Source organism: Manis javanica, chromosome 7, assembly GCF_040802235.1.
Source record: "Manis javanica isolate MJ-LG chromosome 7, MJ_LKY, whole genome shotgun sequence".
Taxonomy (NCBI): domain Eukaryota; kingdom Metazoa; phylum Chordata; class Mammalia; order Pholidota; family Manidae; genus Manis; species Manis javanica.
This window is the reverse complement of record NC_133162.1, coordinates 108,251,926-108,279,760: the sequence shown is the minus strand read 5'-3', so window position 1 is coordinate 108,279,760 and position 27,835 is coordinate 108,251,926. Positions and strand designations below refer to the sequence as shown.

The 27,835-nt window shown below is 36.1% G+C and overlaps 1 long non-coding RNA gene across 1 annotated transcript; it reads left to right on the top strand.

The window, feature by feature from the left end:
- Positions 1-1,208: 1,208 nt before the first annotated feature.
- On the top strand, positions 1,209-26,740 carry LOC140850609 (uncharacterized). The gene is made up of 4 exons (XR_012133552.1): positions 1,209-1,636; positions 2,659-2,792; positions 17,337-17,454; positions 26,312-26,740. It is a non-coding gene; the product is annotated as an uncharacterized lncRNA (long non-coding RNA).
- The last annotated feature ends 1,095 nt before the right edge of the window (positions 26,741-27,835 follow it).

The following is a 27,835-nucleotide window of genomic DNA, read 5'->3' as shown; positions in this document are numbered from 1 at the left end:
AGTACCTAAAATTGACTCTTTTGTTATATGGAAAGATCTAAAATGTGGAGTAATAAATAAATAAATAAATAAATAAATAAATAAATAAATAAATATATTATAACTTATACATTTAAATTTCTTCATAAGAGTTAATCTTTTATTTTTATTTTATTACACATATCAATATCTATTAACAAGAAAATTCTAGAATGCTGTCCTATCATGTTTTCCCACAGAAATAACTACCCCTAACAATGGACAGGATGAAACATTTTTGCAGAAAATAATATGCAAGTAGAAGACCCTGACTTTTCCTTTTTGGGGTCTGGGAGGGCGGAGAAGATAACTAGTTTGGATCTTAATACACTGCCAACTTGCAAGGAATAAACAACTTAATTCCCTTCCAAAATGTGCTTCTATTACTTAGCAGGTTTAACCCTGTATTTAATCAGATTGCTAAATATTTCTTCTTGTAAAGATGTTAGAAAGATAATAAGATCCTTAAGGAGTTTTCCTCAGGCAGTAAGTATTTACTGAAAAACATATATAGTTATAACATACTTTTTAGTAATTGGATAGGATTTTACATACTTTTGCTCAGCCCTAGGTCCTAGAAATATTTTAAGTAGGGCCACAAGACTGACTTTACCTTAGACATAATACCTATTGATAAGAAGACATGCCAGAAACCAGAAAGGAAAAATTGTTTTGTTGCCAATCAGTGATGTTTCAGTTTAGTCTTAAGTTGTTTGGTACCTAAAGTACCTCAGTTACTGCTGATGGTTTGTTGGGGGTTGTTTTTCAGGTGCTAAACTGTGAAACTATTTTATATAGCTGAAAGATATGGAAATTTTTCTCCCACTGATTTGGAAAAAAAGTACTTAAAAAAAAAACTCTGAACTTGCAGTTATTTCTGTGGAAATGAGAAAAACAACTTAGGATATTAAGTATTAAAAAATTCACACTCTGAATCTCGGAGCAATTGTAAAAATGTATTCACATTCCTAGACGGTGTGTTTCTCTTTTTCTCTCTCTTTTTTTTTTTGTAATAAGATGCACCAAGTTTATTTGGGTTAAATAAAATTCTCCACTTTCATATATATGCTGGAAGGAAGCTCATATTCTATGTTAATGTCAGAAAAGCTAGTGAAAGCAATTTTGTGTTTTGAAGAGTTCTCAGCTCCACTATGACTGTACAAAGAGGAAGAAGAAGATGAAAGATGATGTGATGATTTGACCAAGAGTTGCATCACTTGCTCAGGGTGGGGCAGTAGAGATTGTGTTCCTTTGTGACTTAATCCAGTTCCCTGTCCCCACCTTCTCTTCTGGTATTCTCAGGGTACAATGTAGGGAAGCACTCAAACTCCTTCAGTTTCTAGTACTATGACCGTAGAAGAGCTCTATCCTTAAAGACTTATTTTGGAGGAATTTACAGTGTTACTCTTATATTGAAGGGTTTACAGTGTTGAAATCTCCTTTGAAAAATGCAAACACTCCAGGGCTACTTTATCTCTTTTTGAGCCTTAGATAGGGCCAGACAGCAAGGAAGTTTCTCTCATTTCCTTTTAGCACTGACTGAGTGCCCATTTTAACTAGGTGTGATGTTATGTGATGGAAACTGCAATTACTAAGGCCTGGTGTCTTCCAAGGAGAGGTAAGTCAGACATTTATCGGTGAATAGGTGAAAAGCAGGAATAAGACAATAGTGAGAGTTGGGGCTTAAGAAAGTGGAGGATGCGTACCAAATCCTTCAAATTCAGTTGTTTATCAAAATTATGATGGCCAAACAAATCCATCAATGGAATGATTTTTGTGACCCATGGGCTGGCTGGCTGCAACCTTTGATAAAGGGCCATGTGATGAACAGTCAAGCAACCAACTCTAATTTAATGACGGTAAGTGTTGAAGTAAATACAAGGAAAAGAGTAACTATTGCTATAGAAGCAGGGAAGAGGCCATGGTTAGCTCTTTCTGGGAGTATTAGACATGATGTCAGAAAAAAATAACATATGACTTTATGTTTTGAAGCTAATGCTTACTAAGGGATGGCTGTGTTGTATACTAGCCACATATATAAGATGGAAAGGAGAGTGAGGAAGCCTGAGTAAAAGGTGGGGGATTTTTTTTTTCCCATCATGCCATTGACATTCTGTAGAGTGGATAAACACAAGCTTGCAGTCATGTTGCAAAAGTTTTTGGGTTTTTTTAGTTAAAAAATTTTATTTTACTAAAATATAATTGACATACAGTATCCTACTGATTTCAGTTGTATATCATAGTGATTCACAGTGTGAATGATCCCCACAATAAGTTTAGTTACCATCTGTCACTATACAAAGTTTGCAAAAGTTTTTAATGTCATCCTAGGCAGAGCTTGGTCACTCAGCAGCCTCAGAAGGTAATTGCATGGTCTGGGGAGAGAATGCAGAGGAAGAACACAAATGTGCGGAGAGCAGGACCTTGGGGAGTGCCCAGTAGGTTGAAGAAAGTAATCCATTTAAGATGATTCAGAAGAAGCAATTAGCTAGATAGAAGGGAAACCAAGAGATAGTTTGATTAAGCTAGCTTCCAGAGAAAGGCTTCATGGAGAATGAAATGTCATCCAGCCCCCAGCTTCCCAGTCCTCCCAGTCAGGTGCCAGACATGTGAGTGAAAATGCCATTTTGTATTTTCTAGGGCTGCTCTGCTGGTTCTCCTCCATGAACTCATGAAGAACCCAACATCCTTACCTCACTGCCTTACTGTCTCTATGGTGCTGCCCTCATCTTTGCTCAAGATAGTGATATGATGTTCCTGGCAGAAGGATGGAGGTAGGAAGGAGAAACAAGGGGCATGTATCAGCTGTCTCTTAAAGTAGGTTCCTGTTAACTTATGGTAGGTTCCTCCACAGAAATTCTAATTATATGTCATTGGTCAGAACTTAGTCACATGGCCATGCATATCTGTCAAAAAGACTGAGAAATGGAATATTTATTCAGAGACAGCATGTATCCAGTGAAAAAATTCAGTTACTATTAAAGATGAGCAATAATTTGTGGCCTCTCCCACACCCAAGCAATGATAATAGAGAATCAGGATTTCATTAATTTATAAGTATTCTTAGAAAAGAGTAAGGGTATAAGGACATTTTAGTAGTTTGTAGATAAAGAAAATAAAAAAGCACATTTACATTATTAGCCCACATTATAAGAATTCTGGTTCTCTATCTACTTTAAAACATTCTAATATTGTCAGAAGTTTCTCTCCCTGGATATCTCTGAAGCTTCCCAGGGGAGCATATAAATGTTCATGAACCACTTCTTACCACTTCTCCCATGCTGCTTTCCTCTGGTGGAGCAGAAAACTGATGCCCTCATTGAAGGAAGGCAAACACCTTAGTGACCACTCTCTCTGAGCCCTCCATTGCTACCACCAGTGTATCCAGAAACCTACCACTAATGACTCTGAATTCTTTCCTGCCATGAGTATCAGTTGGTTTGTCCCAGCAAGAGTAGCTTTTAAAGTGGTCAAATCTCTTTCAGTTCAGAGCCCTTCACTCCTTTATGGCCCACGAAGCACACTCATACTATCAAAATTAATTGTGCTAGTAGATCCTGTATTTTCAGTGGTGTGTGTTGGGGAATGAGTACTCTCTCAACTCACCCAAGCTTTGAGAAACATACTCCTCCTAAACTCCTTCTATCTTCTGTGTTTAGTTACATCTCTGGCTCCTATAGCTCTTAGTCAGAATCTTTCTTGGGCCAGACCCTTCTCAGTTAATTGACTTATTTTGACATCTTTGAGTGTCAGTGGAGAGAGGTCATGAACTCATAGATTCAGTTCTCTTTTCTCCATAAGTCTTACTAGTTATTTATTCACATGTTTTCACAAATAGTTACAAAGAAGAAGACAAGTTGCTAACCTGGCAGCATCTAACAATTCAGTGAACATATATAGGTATGTTGGAAAGGCATGATAACATACCATGTGTAAACTGAGTCTAAAACCTGGGCCATTCTGTACCCTGTAACACTAAACATAGAAAGAGGATTCCACAGGAATTAGAGCAATGGGTTAGGGAAGAGTAGTGAGAAGGTGTGGCCAGGGAAGGAAAGCTCTGTGATAGGGGAGATGAGGTATGATGGGTTCAGACAACAGACAGAAGTAGTCCTGTTGGGTGGTGATTATGCTGAGAAAGGAAATGGAAACAGGGTCACCAGAAATGGGAGAATACAATGGACAGAGAACTGGGAAGGCTTCTGGGTTTGAAGCCTTTCCTTGGTTTTCCTAAGGTTTGGAATACATATGAGCATTTTGAAACTATTTCCCCAAGTATCCTTAATGATTACAATTCATAATTAGTTCAATTTTAGTATCAGTTCTAAAGAAATGACAGTTGCCTTGTGGTTTTAAAGAACTATGCTATTAATTAACCACTTTTGAATATATTAGCTGTATTCTGGAGGAAAATTTTCCTCAGCCTCAAGTATTTTCTTCTGCAAGTGTCCACTGTGTGTATCTTGGGTCTTTAGAATTTTTGACCTTTTACTAGGGGTTAACTAGGAAAAATGTTAATTACATTGTATTATGGAATAAAGGGACTGAACATGATTTCATTACTCTATCCACACATGGTAGAATGGTGGACATAAGAACCTACCACCTGTTTAGAAGATAGAGAAGAAGGAGGAAGAGTAGAGTATTAGCAGTAGAATAAGGCATCCAAAACATGATTACTGCTAAGTGGTGACAGCTGGCATGATGATACAAGGGGGCGAGATTCTCAACAGGACCACTGAAGAGAGTACAACAACGTAGAACTCAGTCTCCCCTTAGATACCATGTCTCAGTGCAGGCAGGCAGCTCAAGAGATGTAGATGGGTTCAAGTAATACTCTGGAAGTGAAATGAGCAGACTTTATGGTGGACTAAATATAGAAGTTAAGGAGGAGTGGTAAGGTATCAAGGACAATAGATTCCTGGCTTTAGTAATTGGTTGCTAAGTCTGGAGATGGAGCAGTTTTGGTGTGGGAGAGGCAGATCAAGAGTTCAATTCTGGAGATGCTAAATTTCAGGAACATTTGAGATATTTATGCAAATATATGGAATAGATAGTGGTATATCATGGCTGAGATCTGTAGTAGACATACACATTTGGGAAGCACCAAAATTTGTATGGTTTCATTGCCATGGTAAAGGATAGGACTCAAAAGAGTGTGTAGGAAAGAGAATAGAAAAATAAGCCTTAAAAGTATCCAATACCAGAGGTAGGGGAACAATTTTAAGAAGTGTTAAGAGTAACAAAAATAGAAAGAAAGAAAATAAAGACTTATTGTCTGTGTGGCACAATTTTATACTTCAATAGAAAGTTTAATTTTCTATTTTTTCTTACCTCATTGTATCTTATTTTTCAAATGAGATAAACATTTCTGGGTAGACATTCTGATTTTTCCTCCTGTGGAAGAAGTGCTTTACATTGCAAGAATCTAAAAAATATTTTTGATTCATTTGGGAAAAGAGGTGAAAAATAATGATTCTAACTTACTTCCCAACAGAAAAGTCATTTTACCTTCATATCAAATCCTTATAGTCTTTAATGAACCATTAGGAAGATTTTAGCCCATCCCTTTGCATGAGAAAGAAGGGAACTTTTCAAAGCAAAACCATTTTCTTCCTTGTCTACTTAAATCAGGTAGCTTATTTATTAGTAGATTAAGGCCATTCAATTGCAATAAAGATTCAAAATCATAGGTTGACAATATAGGCAAGTATCTGATTATGTTTCTGGACCTATTCAATGGTTAATCAAAACTATAATCTTTACTTGATTACATTTAAGAGAGGTAACACTTCAGTTCTGTATCAATTAATCATGAAACCAAAAAAATCTACTAAAATACTTAATAGCCTTTATACCACCTGCCCACAGGTACAGTAATTACTGAAAGAAGAGTAGGGAGAAAGATTAGTTCTTCTAGGATTTTGGTTTTAATACTTAGTTATTTTATGGCTACATGATTGTCAAGTTATTTTATGGCTACAGGATCTACAAGATAAATGAAAGAGGTTTAGTGGAAAATGACACTTGGGTTTAAAAGTAAGAAATATAGATGGTTGTGTTCATCATCTGACTGGTGATGCTCTCACCTCTGTTTTTTCATCTATTTAATATGGGGAACCAGACATTCATGAGATGAGGTTTTAAACAAAAACAAAAAAAACCCCAACACAATTGCTTGGGTAAACATCTATTGTATTGCTCTCAGTTGATTCATGTAAATTTCAAGTTATTTGTGCTCCCCCTTAGATTTCTAATATTACTGAAAAAGTAGTCAATAAATAATGTTCTGTTTCTTAATATTTATTGGTATTTTAATATAAAAATATAAAACAAGAATGCCCCATAACCCTGTTTTCTGCATAATTATGGTGGACATGGAAAAATAAGGAGTTATACATGAATACTGGTAGAAAATGCAAACAATATATAAAGTGAAAGTAACAGCCTTCATTCTCCACAACTAGCCTCCCTTAGAGAAGATTTTTTTAACAGTGCATGTATAACTTCCAGAAAGCATAGATGTATATATTCATTCTTTTGTTCATCCATTCAATAAATATTTATTGAACATTTTTTACATAAGTGTTAATACCTGAATAAATATGTGTATATACACATATAATATAATGTATTATATGTGTGACATACATATATGTATATACAATGTATTGCATATATAGTGCATACACATATGCATATTAGCATATTACATCCATAAAATATATTTGTGTATGTTTGTAAGTGTGTTTGTATGTGTGCATTCATCCACATACACATACCCTGTTAACCAGAAGCACTAAAAATGGTTTAGCATTACTAGGGTTATCTGCACACCAAAGATTTTTCTAGGTAGGTAAGCTTTATATAATTTTTTTTTATTTCATTATTTTTCTTACCCTCCTTCCTTTTCACTTTCCATCCTTCCTTCCTTTCCATTATTGTTTTCTAACTAATATAGTGAATATGCCTACTTGTTCATTTTAAATATGATTTTTAAATACATATTATAATAAAAAGGATATCACAGTGGTTCTGGAGCCAGAACACCTGAGTTGAAGCCCCAGTTTTGCAGCTTACTAGCTTTTGATATTGAACAAGTTTTTCTGAGCTTTGTGACTCAGTTTCCTTGTCTATAAAACAGAGGTAATAATAGTGCTGATTCCAGAGGGTTGTTGTGAAGACTAAATGAGCATGTATATAAAATGACTAGAACAGAGACTAAGAGCTCAGTACATCGATACTTGTTAGCTATTGCTGTTTTCTTTCTAATCTTACTTGCTAAAGTTACTTTTTGTTGTTTTTTTTATTAAGTTTTCACATGAAAAACATTGTGGTTTTTACATTCACACATATTATTATCAAGTCCCCCTCCACCCGCATTGCAGTCAGTGTCCTTCAGTGTAGTAAGATGCCGCAGGGTCACTACTTGTCTACTCTGTGCTATAGTGTCTTCCCCATGACGCCCACCCCCCCACACACACCATGTGCTCCAATCATAATACCCCTCAATCCCCTTCTCCCTCCTTCCCTACCCACCCTCCCCCACCCATCCTCTTTGGTAACTGCAAGTCCCTTCTTGGAGTCTTTAATTCTGCTGTTGTTTTGTTCCGTCACTTTTGCTTCATTGCTATACTCCACAAATGAGGGAAATCATTTGGTACTTGTCTTTCTCTGCCTGGATTATTTCACTGAGCATAATACCCTCTAGCTCCATCCATGTCGTTGCAAATGGTAGGATTTGTTTTTTTCTCATGGCTGAATAATATCCCATTGTGTATATGTACCACCTCTTTATCCATTCATCTATTGATGGACACTTAACTTGCTCTTTTTTGTTGTTTTAAAATATGTAATTTAGGGGCTCTCTTGTCCCCTCCTGGTGTGAGAGCTAGGAGCTCTGTCTGTCCTCTCACTGTATCTCTCAATAAAAGTCTCCCAGGCTCTCCTAAATATATATATATGTAATTTAAATTGAAATTTGCTAATTGTTCTAGTGAATTTTGCTTCTTTATTGTCTGCTTTGCAGTTCTGCTTTTGGAAAAATTCTACCTTCAAACAGATCCAGTTCTTCCATGAATTAGATAGTCATCTAATTACCACTGTGCCTAAAATCAAAGCCCCGTGAGAATTTTGATATTTATTCAGTAGTTCCTAAGTTTTGCCATATTTTGAAGTTCTTAAAATAAATGTATCAAAATATTTACTATGATAAATAGTTGTAGGAAATTAAAAAATGATCAGATTTATAGTATTTGTATATTGGTTGGTGGTTTTGTATCCTTTGGGTAATTCTTCCTATTTTTGTCCATTTTCATGATTTAAAAAGCTGTTTTCCTAAAGAAAATTTCATTAAAATAGCATATTCTAATAATAACTACCTATATGGGAAATATTTTATATAAAATCTATAATTTCTAAGATGTTTGAGTTGTATAATTTACTATGACATAGTTCTGACAAGTTAACAGGCAAAAGAGAGTATTATAATTCTATGAGGCAGTAGTATAGTTTATTCTATAAAACTGTGTACAAATACTTTCATTATATTATTGTACTTTAAAATCCAGTATTATTTTATAAATTAGTGATCTTTTTTTAAAAATTGAGTTTAATGAAATTGTGATCCAGTCTCACTTTTTTGATTATATCTTTGATTTATATCAATTCTCACTAAACAGAAACAAGAATTTGATAGATTCATAAATATTTAATGAACATACCTGACATACTGAACATAGAAAGTTAGCATTAACATAAAAAACTAAACACAGAGGATAAAATATGAAATATCCTTTACAGAACTATCAGATTTGATAAGCACTTGTTACAAGAAGCAGACTTTTGAGAATGGGTTTCTGAAAAACTGATAAAAAGTTTTCAATAGTCAATAAAATATTTAGATATGCCACCCAAGAATACATACAATGCCACTATTCATGTAATGCAGCAAAAATTTATGATCTTACATATTTATAGAATGTGTTAATATTGTAAATCCCTTTATAAAAATGAGTTATAAGTTACTCAGGTAACATAACAATGGTGAGAAAAATGTTGGCCTCCAAGATGACTGCAAAAATCACTGAATTTATGTATGTGTTACACAATGAATGTAGTTTTAGCTTTTAAAACAGTGTATTTTGTAGGGTATGCTTAGAATAGGCTTTTTCAAAACCAGCTATTCAAATGTTTCATTGAAATTTGTTTGTGAACAATTGAGGTATTCACTATAAAGTGAGTTCCTTTAAAACAAGATTTTTGTTCTTTCATTTGTTACACTATTTTTCCAGTGCCTAGAAAAGAGTCTGAAACTAGCAGGGGCTTATAGACATTATTGCATGAATAAATGCGGGAACCTACTTATAACCATGTCAACATTTTTCCAGGCCATACTTATTAGAGCAAAATTCAGAGCTATAGAATTTGGGGATCTCAAAAATCCTTTGATCTGAGTATTGAAGGTGAAGGTATAAGGGAAACTTTGACCTTGTCCTTGATTAATCCCTGAGCAGACACAGGATATCTTCCAGTTAGGTATATGTCCTTGTAAGGTGAGGTTTTTTTGAGAAAGTACTATCTTGTGAAACCCTACCTCTACTGTCAAGGCATGGGAGTTGATTTTTAACATCACCAAAAGTTGTAGACTAGGGACCAGAGAGTGAAAGCATTGCCCCTTATAGCTGTCAAAGCCTGAGAGAATTAACCTTTAAAGAAAATGTATGCTTTAAGCACCCATTCTTACTTACACATACTCTTAAACCTATTCCTTTATTAATTTATGCCAGCACAGAGCTAACCCCTGTTACTGTGAACTGGTCCCACCTCTTGGGTAGAATTGGGCCTTATCATAATGATATTGCTTTATATTGAAGAGTACTATAAGATATGGCCCTAAAATTGCAGTTTTGCTTTTTTGAATGTTCATCATTGAGAATTTATTTATTATACAGTATGAGGAAATTTTGTTTCACGTTTCATGTCAGGACTAGTTGCTTTTATCTAATGGGCTTTATAAATCATTTGATGGATCAGCTGACCATGGTTGCATTCTTACGTTATCTATTAGAAAGCTTAGAGATAAACATCGAGGCCACCTATTGCAAGACAGTTCTTTTGATCTCAGTGTGTGTGTGTTGGCATTAACTTCACTTCCAGCATCATTTTAAGTCTTATCCTTATTTTGCTTTCTTCTTTCTCACACATATTTAATTAATTTTATCTGAATAAAATATATCTGTACTTATAAAGCAAATTTAATCAATTTTGAATAAGGTGGGACTATCAACTGATTATAGTTTCATAAACAAAAACAAATTAAGAATAAATTAAATTAGGAGAAGTGACTGGGTCATAAATCACTTTGTAATTGGCAAGATGATTTTATCATTATTAAAAAGCACCAAATAAGCTTTGAAGAAGCTCTTCAAGAAATAAAATCCTATGAGAAAAGAGCTTTGGTAACCTGGAAAACACCTTTGAATTTTGTCCATTTGTGGCTCAAACTTATTCTGATTTAAAGGTAAGGGACAGATGAGGCCAGATGTACAGATTTAGAAAAGGCCTCAGGATAGTCCGTCTGCCTCAGTTGGCAGATGGATCAGTCCTTCAGTCCCTGAGGAAAGCTTAACCAGGGAGGTTGTAAATAGCCAGGGAGGTTTCTGCAGGGCTGTATTTCTTTAGGACTGGAAGGCACATGACCTTTAGATTCCTGCAAAGGTTCCTAATAAGTAGTATATTATTACTTTACTACACCAAATTCCCCTTCTCCTCTTAAGCACTCAACCAGACACTCCTCATTTACTGAACTCATAAAATTTCCACTAATGGATGGAACTAATTGTCCCCTAGGTTCAGACCTGGGTTCTATTGCCTCTATTTTTTACTATTATAGGTAGGATTGGGGCCAAATCATTATAGATGGTGCCAAGGTGCCCAATTATGCACTTGAGAGGCCAGGGAGTGTCTTTCTTCCTTTCTAAAACATACAAATCAACATATTATAAAAAGAGATGTGTTATAAAGTGCTACCTAAAGCTGTGGTGTTTACTTTAAATTTTGTTTCCTCTCAGTTTTATAAACTCCTTGGTATTATTAAGAAATAATAGTGGTGAGTGGTCTTGGAGTCCCTAGTGTAAGGCATAATTTCTCTGGATTTGTTCATTTGGTGATTTTTTTTTCCCTCCCAGTTTTAAAGTAAGAAAGAAGGGAAAAATCATTAAGAGTACCAGCATTTAAGCATATCATTGCTCAAATTTTGAGTTTTGACATGAGGTGGAGCAGTTTCTGGGTAAGGTGGATCAAAGAGTGGCAATACAAACCTAATTTGAATTATCTAGAGAACTTTAAAAAATATTATATCTGTTTTCTTTATTCCTTATGGTTGGAAGAGAGAAATGAAGAGAAGAGGGGTGGTGGTGACCAAGCACTTCTTGTGCAGTCCGTTTTTCTCTTTGAAGCATTTGACAGTCTGAGATAAGATTTTGACAAATTTACAAATATTGTTTGTGTTGGGCCTCGGCTCGTTTGCTTTCAGATTCTTTCATGCTTTCCTTAGTGTCACTGGAACTGGGGTGTGATGAGGGTCAAGAGCAATCCCTGCAGCCTATTTCCTAGGCTCTTGTGTCAGCTGGTGTCTATGTGGGTTTAGCCAATGAGGAGCACTGACAGGCGATCAGAGGGAGGATGAAGGGGAAGAGCCAGGATATTTGTAACCCTCTCTCTGACTCAGACAACATCCATGTCAGTGTCTGAGTCTCTTCCATTGCTCTTGTTCTCAGTGGATAGTCTGTGGGTTCAGATTCCTCCAGGTAACCCTGACCATTGGGTTCTGGTAACCTGCCTCCTCCAGGCCCCCTGCTGGTGCTGAGCTGTAGTTTTTAGTGCTATTCCCAGTTTGTCTTTCAGCTCTTTCATTTTGCAGGGAACCAAGCTTCAAGCTAAATGATACACTTTTATAGCATTTAACTTGTGCATAGAATAAGGAAACCTGAAAAGTTTAAGGAGACCCTCTGTATTAGTTAATATTCATGCAATACGACATAAAACCAACCAAGCTTTACTAAGTAAAATAATTGTATTTAATGGTTCTCATAACTAAAAGACCAAGGATTGAGGCTGGATTTGGAGGTCTAATAATGTTGCCAGACTTCATTTGCCTGGGTTTATTTCTTGTTTGTTTACTTTGCTCCCTCTGGATTGACATCATCCTCAATCTTAGTCTTACTTTATTGTAATACAAATCCCCAAAGAAAGAACCTACTCTCCTAATTTCTACCAGCCTCCTGGAGGTAGCCAGTCTTGGTTGCTGGGTCAACTGCCTTGGTGCTGCTCGCTTCGGTGATGACGATTTTACCAGTCCCAGGTTGCTCCACTTGCTGTCCAGTGTGTAGAGCAAGGCTCCATTCTGTCCTGGTCTAGTTTCTAAGCTTTTTTTTAAAAAATTAAGGTATCACTGATATATAATCTTATGAAGGTTTCACATGAGCAACACTGTGGTTACTACATTCACCCATATTATCAAGTCCTCATCCCCTACCCCATTGCAGTCATTGTCTATCAGCATAGTAAGATGAAATAGGGTCATTACTTGTCCTCTCCATGCTGTGGTGCCTTCCATGTGACCTAATTGTGATTGCCAATTATAGTGCCCCTTAACCCCCTACTCCCTCCCTCCCCAAGCACCCTCCCAAACCCTTCCCTTTGGCAACCACTAGTCCCTTCTTGGAGTCTGTGAGTCTACTGCTGTTTTGCTCCTTCAGTTTTTCTTTTTTATTATACTCCACAAATGAGTGAAATCATTTAGTACTTGTCTTTCGCTGCCTGGCTTATTTCACTGAGCATTATAACCTCTAGCTCCATCCATGTTGTTGCAAATGGTAGGATCTGTATTCTTTTTATTGCTGAATGATATTTCATTCTATATATGTATCAACTCTTCTTTATCCATTCATCTACTGATAGACACTTATGTTGTTTCCATATCTTGGCTATTGTAAATAGTGCTTCAGTAAACATAAGGGTGCATATATCTTTTTTAATCTGAAAAGTTGTATTCTTTGGGTAAATTCCTAGGAATGGGATTCCTGGGTCAAATGGTATTTCTGTTGTTAGTTTTTTGAGGAACCTTCATGTCACTTTCCACATTGGTTGAACTAATTTATATTCCCATGAACAGTGTAGGAGGGTTCCCCTTTCTCCACATCCTCAACAGCATTTGTTGTTCCTTGTCTTTTGGTTGTTGGCCATTCTAAGTGGTGTGAGGTGATATCTCATTGTGGTTTTAATTTGAATTTCCCTGATAATTAGTGATATGGAGCATCTTTTTATGTGCCTGCTGGCCATCTGAATTACTTGTTTTTAGAAGTGTCTGTTCAGATCCTCCACCAATTTTTTAATCAGGTTATTTGTTTTTGGGATATTGAGGGTGTGAGCTCTTTATATATTTTGGATGTTAACCCCTTATCATAGGAGTCATTATGAAAATATTCTCCATAATGTAGGATGTAGGATGCCTTTTTGTTCAGCTCATGGTGTCCTTTGCTGTACAGAAGCTTTTTAGTTTGATGTAGTCTTACTTGTTCATTTTTTATTTTGTTTCCCTTGCATGAGTAGATGTGTTCAGGAAAAAGTTGCTCATGTTTATAGTCAAGAGATTTTTGCCTATGTTTTCTTCTAAGAGTTTTATGGTTTCATGACTTACATTCACGTCTTTGATCTATTTTGTGTTTACTTTTGTGTATGGAGTTAGACAGTAATCCAGTTTCATTCTCTTACATGTAGCTGTCCAGTTTTTCCAACACCAGTTGGTGAAGAGGCTGTTTGTTTCCCCATTGTATATCAATGGCTCCTTTATCATATATTAATTGACCATATGTGCTTGGGTTTATATCTGGGCTCTCTATTGTATTCCATTGATCTATGGGTCTTTTCTTGTGCCAGTACCAAATTGTCTTGATTACTGTGGCTTTGTAGTAGAGCTTGAAGTTGGGGAGCATAATCCACCCCACTTTATTCTTCCTTCTCAGAATTGCTTTAGCTATTTGGGGTCTTTTGTGCTTCCATATGAATTTTACAACTATTTTTTTAGTTTGTTGAAGAATGATATAGGTATTTTGATAGAGATTGCATTGAATCTGTTGCTTCAGGCAGTATGGCCATTTTAATAATATTAATTGTTCCTATCCAGGAGCAGTGGATGTATTTCCTTTTGTTGATATCTTCTTTAATTTCTCTCATCAGTGTCTTGTAGTTTTCAGGGTATAGGTCTTTTTCCTCCTTGGTTAAGTTTATTCCTAGGTATTTTATTCTTTTGATGAAATTGTAAATGGAATTGTTTTCCTGATTTCTCTTTCTGCTAGCTTAACATTTGTATATAGGAATGCAACTGATTTCTGTGTATTGATTTTGTATCCTGCAACTTTGCTGAATTCACTTATTAGTTCCAGCAATTTTGGGGTGGAGTCTTTAGGGTTTTTTATGTACAATATCATGTCATCTGCAGTGACAGTTTAACTTCTTCCTTACCAATATGGATGTCCTGTATTTCTTTGTGCTGCCTGATTGCTGTGGCTAGGACCTCCAGTACTATGTTGAATAAAAGTGGTGAGAGTGGGCACCCTTGTCTTCTTCCCAGTCTTAGAGGACAAGCTTTCAGCTTTTCTCTTTTAAGTATGATGTTGTCTGTGGGTTTGTCGTATATGGCCTTTATTATGTTGAGGTACTTGCCCTCTATACCGATGTTCTTGAGAGTTTTTATCATGAATGGATGTTGAATTTTGTCAAATGCTTTTCAAGCATCTATGGAGATAATCATGTAGTTTTTGTCCTTCTCTTTGCTGATGTGGTAGATGATGTTGATGGATTTTTGAATATTGTACCATCCTTGCATCCCTGGAATAAATCTCACTTGATCATGATGATCTTTTTGATATATTTTTTTAATTCAAACTTTTTTTATTATTTTGTTGAGTATTTTTGCATCTGTGTTCCTCAGGGATATTGATCTGTAATTTTTCTTTTTTGTGTGTGTCTTCACTTGGTTTTGGAATTAGAGTGATGGTGGCCTCATAGAATGAGTTTGGGAGTATTCCCTTCTCTTCTACTTTTTGGAAAACTTTAAGGAAGATGGGTATTATGTCTTCTCTAAATATCTGATAGAGTTCAGCAGTGAAGCCATCTGAGAGAGGTGTTTTGTTCATGGGTAGTTTTTTAATTACTGATTCAGTTTCATTGCTGGTAATTGGTCTGTTTAGATTTTCTGTTTCTTTCTGGGTTAGTCTTCGAAGGTTGTATTTTCCCAGAAAGTTGTCCTTTTCTTCTAGGTTATCCAAGTTTTTAGCATACAATTTCTCACAGTATTCTCTATTCTTTGTATTTTGGTGGGGTCCTTAGTGATTTTTTCTTTCTCATTTCTGATTTTGTTTATGTGTGTAGACTCATTTTTTTTTCTTGATAAGTCTGGCTAGGGGTTTATCTATTTTGTTTATTTTCTCAAAGAACCATTTCTTGGTTTCATTAATTCTTTCTATTGTTTCATTCTTCTCAATTTTATTTATTTTCTATCTTTATTATGCCCCTTCTTTTACTGACTTTGGGCCTCATTTGTTTTCTTTTTTCTGTTTCTTTAATTGTTAATTTAGACTGTTCATTTGGGGTTGTTCTTCCTTCTTTAAATAGGTCTAAACTGCTATATACTTTCCTCTTAGAGCTGTCTTTGTTACATTCCTCAGAAGTTGGAGTGTTGAGATGTCGTTTTGTTTTGTCTCCTTATATTGGTTGACCTCTATTTTAATTTGGTCATTGGTCCATTGATTATTTAGGAGTTCTCTTACTCTCTTAAGTTCTGAGCAAATTTATGTAAATAGGCAAAAGCATTAGAAACACAGAGAATGAAATATCATTTTCTTAATGGAAAATCTCAAATGGTCTTTACAACTCAGACACACTCACAAAGGGTGATTGCTTTATACTTCTGAGTAATAAGATGAGATGGACCTTCAGAACTGCTTCTAGAAAGTAAGTCTCAGTCCTGAACCATGTATGGTTGTGCCCCTGGAACAGCAACAGAGAAGAATGCTCTCATCCTAGTTAATCCACAGATAGGAGAAAGGGTCCATATTGAGCATGCTTTTCAGTTCCACCAATGAGATGTCAATTTTTCTTCTGCTAGTGAGTAGAAATTATCTAGTTAATAGAAGTTTTTATTTTCTGGGCTGAATGCTGGAGTAGAAATGATCCCCAGAAATTTGACCCGTTTTTCATTACCTATAAAATATATGTGATTTTTTTTGCTGAGAAAGTTTTAGCATTGGATGAAGGCTTCATAAATATAATATATATAAATGTGAAACATGTTGCAAATAATTCCAAAAGTCAGCATAATCTTTATCACTTAAATGAGAATTTGATACCAAATCTTTAGTGCACTTGTTGGGCAGTTGCATCGAGAGGTCTTCCCTGCACACTAGATGAAACCTCAGCCTGAATGGGGAAGAGATCTTGACTCTGAATAAGAAATAATTCTCAAACAGGTTGGACAAGTGTAGATAAGGAAGGAATTCATTAACGTGAGAGTGGTAGTGAATGGCCCCAGCCATGTAGACAGCAGAGAGCAAGGAGGAAAGGGAAGCTGATTCTGCTCCTGCTTAGCATAGGGCAAACCCCTTGCCAACTCCTAAAGCCAGGGTCACCTGTTGTCCAGTGTCTGCTTGAATCTGCATGACATGGAAACTAAGGCTCTATCCCTGCAGAATTTGGGGGAGTGCAGAGCACTGGATGAAGTGATTTTATGTTCTGAGAACTTCCCAAAGCAAACAAAGGAGATTTGTAGCCAGGCTACTAAAAAGCATGATTGTATAGCTGCCGTTCTGTCCAGGTCAGCCAGGTAACAGGGATATGCAAGCCCAAATCAGAGATCTTAGTAGCCCTTCTTTACTTGTCTGAAGTAGAATAGATAGTGTGAAGGCTTGTGTTTAAATCTAGAAAACTAAATGAATAACAAAGTAACAAAGATGCTTACCTGTGGGAAAAGATCTCTTATTAACATCCCAAGAGGCTTACAAGAGCACAGAGACAAAATGCAGTTAAGTTGAGCAGTGAGAAGTCTTTAAGGCAAAAAGTGCACACTCAGAGAAAGGGGAGTGCAGGCAACCTCAGAGAGGAGGTGCATTTAAGGGCATAGGATTTTGTTTTCTAATGGTTTCAAGGATGGGGAAAAGGGTGGCAGGGTTGCGGGATGTAGGCTGAGATGTGATCCAATGATGTCAATCTCAAATGACGTGTATTATGTCACCATCCATATTCTGTCTGTCCTCTAGATATTCCGCAAGATAAACTTAACATATGGAATTTCTTGATCTTCTTCTCCAAGATAGTGATTACCCCCAAGCAGTGGGGATATATCATTTTGGACTACTTGCCCTGCTTTAAGATAAGGTCAGCTATTGTCTAATTACCGTAAAATGTGTTAGGAATCTTACCTCCTAACTCCCTGATTTTTAAAATGGAATCTTAGCCTTAAGATGGAGCCCCTCCTCTTGCTAGACTATTTATAGCTTGGCATTTTTTTATCATAGGCAGGAAAAGGTAATCATGATGCTTGTGCCATGTCCCTGCCCTAACTCAGACTTGGCATTAAAAAATGACCATGGATAATAGACCAGACCATTAGTATTATTGTCCAGTGATTATGAAGCACAAAGCAAATTTTGGAGCCTTATTCTAGAAGCATACCAAATCAATAAGAAGAAATTATTTTCATATTAAATGTTATTGTTCTTCCATGGGGAATTTACTGTGATTTTGCATAACTAATGAAACCAAACATACATTCGTGAAATAAGGGAATAGGCTAGGGGTTGTATAAGTACAACAAAACCCAGAGAGAAAGAATCCTTGGTTTCATGCTTTCTTCCACTGGGATAATGGGCAGAGATCAAGGTACTACCTTAACAACTAAGACATTTTAATTGATTCCCAGAGATTTCTGGTAAATGCTTTGGCCCCTAAGAATGACTGCCATAAAATGAATGATGCTGGGTGGGGAGGTGTTTTACAGTGAGCATGCCATAGTCCAATATGGCGAGGGCCCAAGAATTTAAGAAGCCTTAATCTATATTTATGAATAGTTAAAATTTGTGTTAGTTTTTGTTGTTGTTGGCAAAGCCTTTTAAGAATAACTTTGCTTTGAAATAACCTCAAACATAGAGAAGTGTTGAGAACAATACAGAAAAGTGCTGTGTGACCTATGCCCATATGCCTTGGTTGTTAATGTTTGCTGCATTTATTTTTGTCATTCTCTCTCTTTCTCTGTGTCTCTCTCCCTCTTCTTTATTTATATATGTCTACATATCTCTATCTATATATGCAACTTTTTTGAACCATTTGAAAATTGAAAATGTGTTGACTTTTTATCCCTAAACACTGAGTGCGTATTTCTTAGAAACAATGTCATTCTCTTACATAACCATAGTGCAGTTATAAAAATTGGAGAATTAACTTTGATACTGTATTATTATCTGATCTCTGGACCTCAGAAAGCAAGAGGTACCTGTTAGTGAGATATGGATGGTTTTTCTTATACTTAGATTGCTTTATCTCTCAAAGTAATAGAAACTCTGACCTGCAACAGAAGACTGTTAAGGCTTGCTATCAGAGAAGCTTCTCTAGCACCACCTTTAGGCCATAGTTAGTGTTAAACAACAGACCAAGACCTCCAGGATTCCTTAAAGACCTTCCGCAAATTTCTGACCTTTGCCCTGGATGGTCCTACAAGTACTTGCCTGCAAATGCTCCATCCCCGTGCAAGGCTTCTATCATTATTCGTTCCTAATCTGCTCTGATTCCCAGGTGGAGTCATCCCCTCAGCATGCAAACCTACTGTCAATGTTGGCCCTTGTATTTTTTTGCTTCCTGTTGATAACGAAGAGATATTTCACTGGGCTGTGTGATCCCACAGAATTTGGGTGAAGCCTAACATTGTGCTATCCTACTTCTCTTTCTCACATGCATGAAGTTTGCACACTCCTTTTTCTCCCCCCAAATCCTCCCTCTCCTCCACAGCAATCCCATTCCCATTCCCATTAGAACTCTCAGTGTGTCCTCTGGGCCCAAGACTCCTGATTCACTCTGAAGTTCTACCACCCAAATTTAACCTGCCAGGATGAGTAGATTTCATGGTATAAACCTGTATGAAACTTCTTAGGCCTGTGGAATCAGCCTGTGTGTCTGCACATTGTAGAAAATACAAGAAACTCATGTACACACACACATACCACACAAACCATGTGAAGAGATTTAACTGAGACTCTTACATTGACACCTGTTATCTTTTTTTTCATATGAAGCAGGAAATGGGTTCAGTGTTAGATATATTGCTATTCAGATAGCTGGTCTAATCTTGTAGCTAGCCACCCCCAATCTCATGATATATATATATATATATATATATATATATATATATATATATATATATATATATCCCTCATACATATATATGACATAGATATATATAACAGCTATCATTTGATAGCAAGCTAGAGTGAGTCAGCTGCTAGCAGGATACATAGAACAATAACTTGTGAGTCACAGAGCTCAAGATAACTAGGTTCTCAATGCTTTGATGAATAAATAATAAAATAAAGAACACTTAATTTAAATATGCTAGGCCTAGTTTCAGGGAATTAGAGCATCTCAAACAAAATGCCTACCTGCAATTTTGGTAAGGTTTTTCTGAATGACCTTTCTTAGGTTAGCAAAGGTCTAAGAGATAAATAGAGAGTTAAGCTTTCAATGCTCATGAGAAAGCAAATTACAGTATTTTTATCAGAGTCACATAATTATGACTATTAAATAACTAGACACATATCAACCACTAATTACCTATATTCACATATTTAGAAAAGGATTTTTAAGTGGATGATGAACGTGGCCTAAATAAATACTTCCTTCATTTCTATACACTTATTTTAAATTGCAACTTAAATGCCACTCACTCTGGTTTTCCTTCTAGAGTGTTCCCTGTCCTTCTGGAAGTGGGCAGCAAATGCTGTGGAGCTTTCCAAATATACTACCTATGCTAACTGCCTGGCCTGATCTGAAATTACTGTATATGGCCTGTTTGGTGCTTCTTACGACCCTGACAGCTGGGTTTCTTCCTAGTGTTTTCTCTTTCACCCTCCACTTGATTTTATAGAAGGAGCTACAAGTCTCCTGATAAGAACTCTTCAGTTCTACATTGATTGATTGATTTAATTTTTAAAAATTAATGAGCTTTATTTTTTAGAGCCATTTTAGGTTTACAAAAAATTGAGGGGAAAGTAGAGAGAGTTCCCACATTCATTACCCTGTCCCTCATCTTCCCTGCCAATACATCCCACATCAGTGTGGTATACTTTTTAAAATCCATGAAACAACACTGATACATTGTTGTCAAACAAAGCCCATAGTTAACATTGGGGTTCATACTTAGTGTTTTACATTCTATGGGTTTTGACAAATGGAAAATGACATGTGTCCATTTTAGTATCATACAGAATAGTTTTACATTCCTAAAAATCCCCTGTGCCCCATTTACTTATCCCTCCCTAGCCCCTAATCCCTGGCAGTCACTCACCTTTTTACTATTTCCATAGTTTTGCTTTTCCAAGAATGATATGTAATTGGAATCATACAGTATGCAGCATTTTCACATTGGGTTCTTTCACTAAGTAATACGCCTTTAAGGTTTTGCCATGTCTCTTCATCACTTGATAGTCCATTTCTTTGTAGTGCTGAATAATATTCCATTGTCTGATTGCATCACAGTTGATTTATTCGTTCACCTACTAAGGGATACTCTGGTTGCTTCCAAATTAGGGCAATTATGAATTAAGCTGCTATAAAAACATTCATGTGCAGGTTTTTGTGTGGATATAAGTTTTCAACTCATTTAGGTAAATACCAAGGAGCATGATTACTGAATTATGTGGTGAAGCAGTTTTGGTTTGGTAAAAACCTTCCAAACTCTCTTCCAAAGTGGCTGTACCATTTTGAACTCACACCAACAGTGAATGAACATTCCTGTTACACTATATCTTCACTAACAATTAGTCTGTGTTTTAGATTTTAGCTATTGTTATTTGAATTGCAGTTCCTTAATGAAGTAGGATGTTAAGCATTTTCCATGTTTGTTATCTGTACTTCATCTTTTTTGAGATATCTGTTCAGATCTTTTGCTCATTTTAAAATCAGATTGTCATTTTCTTATTGTTAAGTTTTAAAAGTTTGTTGTGTATTTTTTGTAATAGTTCTTTATCAAATATTTTTTCCAGGCTATCACTTTTCTTTTTGTTCTCTTGCTAGTGTTTTTCATAGAATGGAAGTTTTTTTTAATGAAGTCCAATTTAACAACTTTGTCTTTCATGGATTAAGCCTTTTGTGTTGTATCTAAAAATTCTTTGCCAAACCTAAGTTCATCTAAAATGTCTTCTATGCTATCCTCTGGGAGTTTTATAGTTCTGTGTTTTACATTTAAGGCTATGATCCACTTTGAGCTAATTTTTATGTAGGGTAAAGGGTGTAAGGTCTGTGTCTATATCCATTTTTGCTTTTGTGTAGAATCTAGTTGTTCCAACAATAATTGTTGAAAAGATATGTTCTTTCTCCATTGAATTGCTTTTGCTCCTTTTCAAAGATCAATTTATTATATTTGTGTGGGTCTATTTCTGGGATCTCTATTCTGTTCCATTAATCTATTTGTCTATTGTTTTTTCAGTACCTCACCGTCTTTGATTACTGTAGGTTTATAGTAAATTTTGAAGATAGGTAGTATCAGTATTTCAACTTTGTTTTTCTTCAATATTGTGTTGGCTAATGTGGGTCTCTTGTATCTCAATATAAACTTTAGAATTGACAGTTCATTGACATACATAAAATAACTGTGATATTTATACTAACATACTGAACCTATATATCAATTTTGGAAGAACTGACATCTTAACAATATTAACACTTTCTCTCCATGAACATGGAATATCTCCCCATTTATTTAGTTCCCCTTTGATTTATTTCATTGTAGATTTGTAGATTTTCTCATATAGATCTTGTATATGCTTTCTGTTTGATTTATACCTAAGTATATCTCCCTCCCTCCCTCTCTTCCTCCCTCCCTCCCTCTCTCTCTCTTTCCGATACTAAATGTAAATGGTATTGTGACTTTAATTTCAAATTCCAATTGTTCATTGCTGGTGGTTAAGAAAACAATTAACTTTTCTATATTAACCTTATATCTTGTAACTTTGTTATAATTGTTTATTAGTTTCTGGAGGTTTTTGTTGTTTTCTGGGGGCTTTTCTACATAGATAATCATGTCATCTGTAACAAAGATAATTTAATTTGTTCCATTCCAATCTGTATACCTTTTATTTCCTTTTCTTGTATTAGTACTTTAGCTGTACAAGGTTAAATAGGAGTGGTCTGGGGACATCCTTGCCCCATTTCTGCCCTTAGTGGGAAAGCATCTAATATCTCTTAAGTATGATGTTAGTTGTTAATTTTGTGCAGATTTTCTTTATCAAGTTGAAGAAGTTCCCCTCTGTTCCTAGTTTGCCAAGTTTTATCATGAGTAGGAGTTAGATTTTGTCAAATGGTTTCTCTATATCTACTGATGTGATCGTGTGGTTTTTTTTCTTTTTACCCTGTAGATATGATGAATTATCTTAATTGATTTTTGAGTGTTGAACCAGCCTTGCAATACTTGGACTACATTCTACTTGATCATGTTACAAAATCTTTTTTTTACATGTTGGACTCAATTTTCTAATATTTTATTGAGGAATTTTGCATCTATATTCATAAGAGATTTTGGTCTAAAGTTTCCTTTCTTGTAATGTCTTTGTCAGGTTTTGCTATTGGGACAATGTTGGCCTTATAGAATGAATTAGAAACTATTTCTTCTTATTCTATCTTTTGGAAGAGATTGTGGAAAATCGGAATAGTGTCTTTCTTAAGTGTTTGGTAGAATTCATCAGTGAACTTATCTGGACTTTTTTTTTTTTTCTCTCTCTTCTTTAGTTTAGAATGTTCTTGATGAGAGAGATCGAGGCCATCAATTTAGGGGTTGGTGCCTTTTCCAGTGAATATCAGTATTGACCTTTATTGGGTTTAGTGGCAATTTTAGTGGTCTGTCACATGCTGCCCTCTAAAATTATCTTGAAAACTAAAAAGAAAACCTTAGAATTTTTGCAATTAAATTCTCCCTCTCCCCTCATCAAAATGGACTTAAAATTTCTGCTTCAAGCTTCTGATCAAAATGTTTACTTTTGCTCATTCTGAATGTGAGCTTTTGAAGAAGCTTTGAACACTATTTAAGCATCTAAACTCAGGTTCACAACGGTCTTTGCACTTAGGCGTAAAGGTTGAGCCTCTTGTGTTCACCAGTGATGTTTGTGTTGCTGAGTGTGTGTGTGGCTGGGAATGGAAAGAAAGACAAAGGGTAAGCAATACTTCTTGCACCAGCTATTTGTGAAGCCATTATGGTTTTAAGTTCAGGCTTCTTTTGGTGAGCTGCCCTTTGCACCAGGATAAATCCTGCCTATGATTACATGTGGGTGCTTACTACAATTTAGGAATAATATGCTAGTGTTCTCTATTTATTTTGTCCTTTCTACATGTCAGGCACTTTATACATAACATCTCACTTATCCTTACAATAGCCCATATTCTTCATTGTTCAAAGAAGAAAATAAAGCTGTGTTTATAGAGCTTACCTCAGATTACATAATAACAAAGTCAGAATTTAAAGTCAAGTCTGTCTGACCCCAGTCCATGTTTCTATAGACTATGATATATAACCCTACTTAATAAGTATCTATTGAGCATCAGAAATGTCAAATAATACTATGACATGATACAAAGTTTTGCTGAGGTTTAATAAGTTATAAGTACTCTTTCATAGGACTTATATTTTAATTGGGGATGTAGGGAGATATAAATAAAGTAACTTAAAATACAAGGAAGGGAAAAAGGACAAATCTGAAATGGTTAAAGAGGACATCATGGAGATCATAAATGTTTGGACTAAGGCTTGCCTGAAGAGCAGGTTTCAGAGTGTGGATAAGATATGGAAGGCCAATGTGAAATGGCACAGAATGAGCAAAAGTGAAAGTAAATGAGCAAAGTGCACCTTCAGCTGTAGCTTCATGAGAGAAGGATCTGAATTCTATTTATTTTTCAATATACAATATGATGCATAATGATCAAGTATCCAATGAATGTTCACATTGTTGGTTGAGACATTGAAAAATTGTGCCTAAAATAGGAGGAGTTTGGATTGAAGGATGAAAAGGGAGAAGGTTGTAAAGTAGTTGAAATTAGACTATAAGCTGAATATTCTTCAGTATTCTTTATTTAATGTTTATTTATAGTAATCTGACAATTCCTTAGTATTCTGAAGACACTAAAAACTGTGATTCTCTAAAAGTCAGTTATAGCGTAAGAATTGACTGGTTATGCAATCCAGAGCCATTGAATGTTTTGGGGGAGAACAAAATGAACCAAGTATTGGAAAAAATTAACTTGAGAGGGGAGAGAGAATGATGAAAAGAAAACTAATTAGTAAGACTTGCAAAAAATCAGTTAGGAGGCAAAAAAATAAAGTATCTCCAAGATCATAACTTTTGTTGACACTATCAGAGCGGTGAGTTCACAGGGCAGCCAATTAATCAGAAATGTATGAAAAGAAGCTGGAAGGAGCCTCCAAGCAGTTGGAAGGTGGGCACTGCTTTACCTGTGATAAAGTGTGGGTGGAAATAAGGTTTCCATACCTGTAAGTAGGAAGCAGTCTGGTAAAAAATTTAAGGAATTGCTAAATAGATCCCAACGTGCTGCAGACACAGGGATGCTGGCATTCACCTGCAGGTTTTCTCCATAATCTTCCCTGCTGGAAGACAGGTGAGATCTGAGAAAGACTCCCAAGAAAGGTTGGAAGAAAGATGAGAATCTGGGAAAGACTCCCAAGAAAAGGTGAAATCCTAGCCAAGACCTTTGTGTCTTATGGAACAAAAGCCTGAGCCCACGAGGGCAAAGGCAGAAAACCCTGTTGTCCCAGGATACAGGAGAGACTGTTGCTACTTGGAGGAAAGTAAAAGAAAAGCTAGGGAGGGACAGAAAACTTTTCTGGCCAAGGCCATTTGAGGTGGTCTACCACTGGAGGAGGGCAGGAACACTGTCCTGCAGATGGCTCACCTAAGAAAAGTGGAGTTTAGCTGCACCGTGCAAGATACTATCACTAAACTCAACCACCAAGACTCAGTGACAGAGGACCTACCTCAGACTGAGGCTGAACTAGACAACAGAGAACCTCCAAGGCCCTAACCCCTAAGTAGCAAGCAACTGCTGCCCATCACAGGGGCTTGGGGAAGGACAAGAGTGTGGAGAGAGACACTGTCTGAGGTACAGAAATAGGAATGGTTGAAACCTGAGCATGGAATTGGATGCAAAACCCCTCCAGCAACTCATAATTTTGTGTGGAGGATAAACTGTATGGAGATGAGGATCTTGGTGAGAAACCAGGTATGCAGCCATTATAATAATCCAGGTGAGAAAGGATGGCGGCTTGGATAGGGTGGCAGCAGTTGAGCGAGTGTTGGCTGATCTGATTCTGATTGTTTCCAACTAGAGCCTACAGGGTTTGCTGATATGTTTGATGTAGGATGTGAGAAAAATATAGGAGCCAAGGAAGCTTTTGGACTTAGTGAGTAGGTGGTGGTGGTAACCATTTACTGAGTTTGGGAAGGCCGGGTGAGGAAAAGTTTGGGGAGTAAATCAAGGCTTCTGGAAATATATTGTAGAAAACTACTTATAATGATTTAGAAGTTTTATAATTATCTCCACATTACCCTTCATAGCCCTGCATAGAAGGCCAGCCCTGCACATGAGGTGCTAAGAAAAGGCTTGCAGAAGAATTGCAGGCAGCCTTGTTCTTATCATGATACTGCTTCTGTGAGAACTGAAAATTTCCCTGTCCTTTTATTTTAGGGGTCTTTCTTTCTTGATTTGCAAGATGGGAAGCTAGTCTCTTTAAACATAGTCTTGATTAACCACTTCATAGGGTAGAAAATGTGACCTGAGACTTTAGAGATGGTATTTATTGTTTCAAACATTGCAACTAGGTTTGCAAATTTCATAGCTCCTTAATATTTTGTTGCTATCTTCCTTCCCTTCAACCTCACTTAGAGTCAGCCGTGCATGCTGATTCATATGGTAACATTCATATGCTAATATGCATGCTGATTTATATGTTTTTTTCAAACAGAAGCTACAAACTTTATTGGACAAAAATGGAGAAATTGAAGATCCAATGAAGGGGTTTCATGATTTGGTCCCTCATAACTGTATAAGATACACCAAGGGAAATTGTGCTTCAAAATAAAACAGGTCTACTGACTATTTCTCATTGGTTTAAAATGTAAGGGACAGACTGCCCTTTGTCAGGTTAACTTCCCATGGTGTTCTGACTAAGCTCAGGAAATGAAGGAGGACAACATAATTGCTAGGGGTAGAGGGTGGGGTGAGAGAAAGACTTCCTCCAAAATGGGAAATGTATAGGAGCAGGATCATGGAAACTTACATAAAAGGACCCTTTCAGCCACTCTTGCTCAGTCCTGAAGTGCTGAGAATCTCAAAGTGAAGTTTTCTAACAACATCCATCAAAAACACCAAATTTTTATTAAGTATTAAGCTCTTGGGCCCCATCCCAGGTCTCCTGCTTCAGAGTTCTGGTGCCAGATCCAGGACTTGGTATTTTCAAAAGGTCCAAGTGGTGACCTCAATTTTAGGTGCCTGGTGTGCCCCAAGCTTCTCGTTTTCTCATTTTTGTCTCCCCAAATAGTAACATTTTTCATGTATTTAATGTTGATGACATATGAAGCAGTTTTCAAACATCATTTTGAAATTTTACCCTGAGAAGAGTCTATATTCACATTTTGCAGATAGGAATCAGACTCAGAGACGTTAAGCATCTTACTCAAACTCACACAGCTGATGCTTTGTCAGTCTGGATTTACATCCATGGCTGTTAATTCCAAAGTCTGTATTTTTTCCTATTGTGCTTGGTGTGGTCTTTTCAACTCTCATATAGCCCAGCATTTTTAGGTCATTTATCAACCACTTGGTATTAGACTAACCAGCAAATTTTCCTATATTCAGCAAAATTGGGTGCTAGGTTATTTATTATTCTGATTAATAAAGTCACCATAGCACATATGAAATATAACTTCCGAAGAACTAGAATACAATTACGCCTACAGAAAATAATGTTAAATGAGTTTAATCTTTCTTTGATAATGCCAGAGGTACTTGAGTATCTTGTAGTAGCTTCAGGTTATTATTTTGAACCTCAATTATCATTATACAGTATTGAACAAAGGAATTCTATTCATTTTGCGTTCTTGTTCTTTGGATAAATTATAACAGGCAATACATAGAGTTGCATATGACAAAATTATGTGCTATGTTGTTCTATAGATTCGAAGAATATGCAGATCTTCTATCAATTCTATTCATTCTATAAGCAAGGGCAGCCTTATCTTCACAGGATGTGTGCTAGTTTATGTCAATCATTTCCAAATCTGGCTTTATAGCATAATCACCCAGATGGATTATGGATTTTAAAAAGCTGGATATTCTTAAAAATACAGATTCCTGGGTGTTATGGGTAAGGATTTGACTTGCTAAATCTGGGGTGGAGTCAGAGAATCACTTAAAAAATTTCTAAGTGATTTTCATAGAAACCAAGTATGGGAGTTTCTGGCTCATGAAGAAATTTGAAGATAGTATT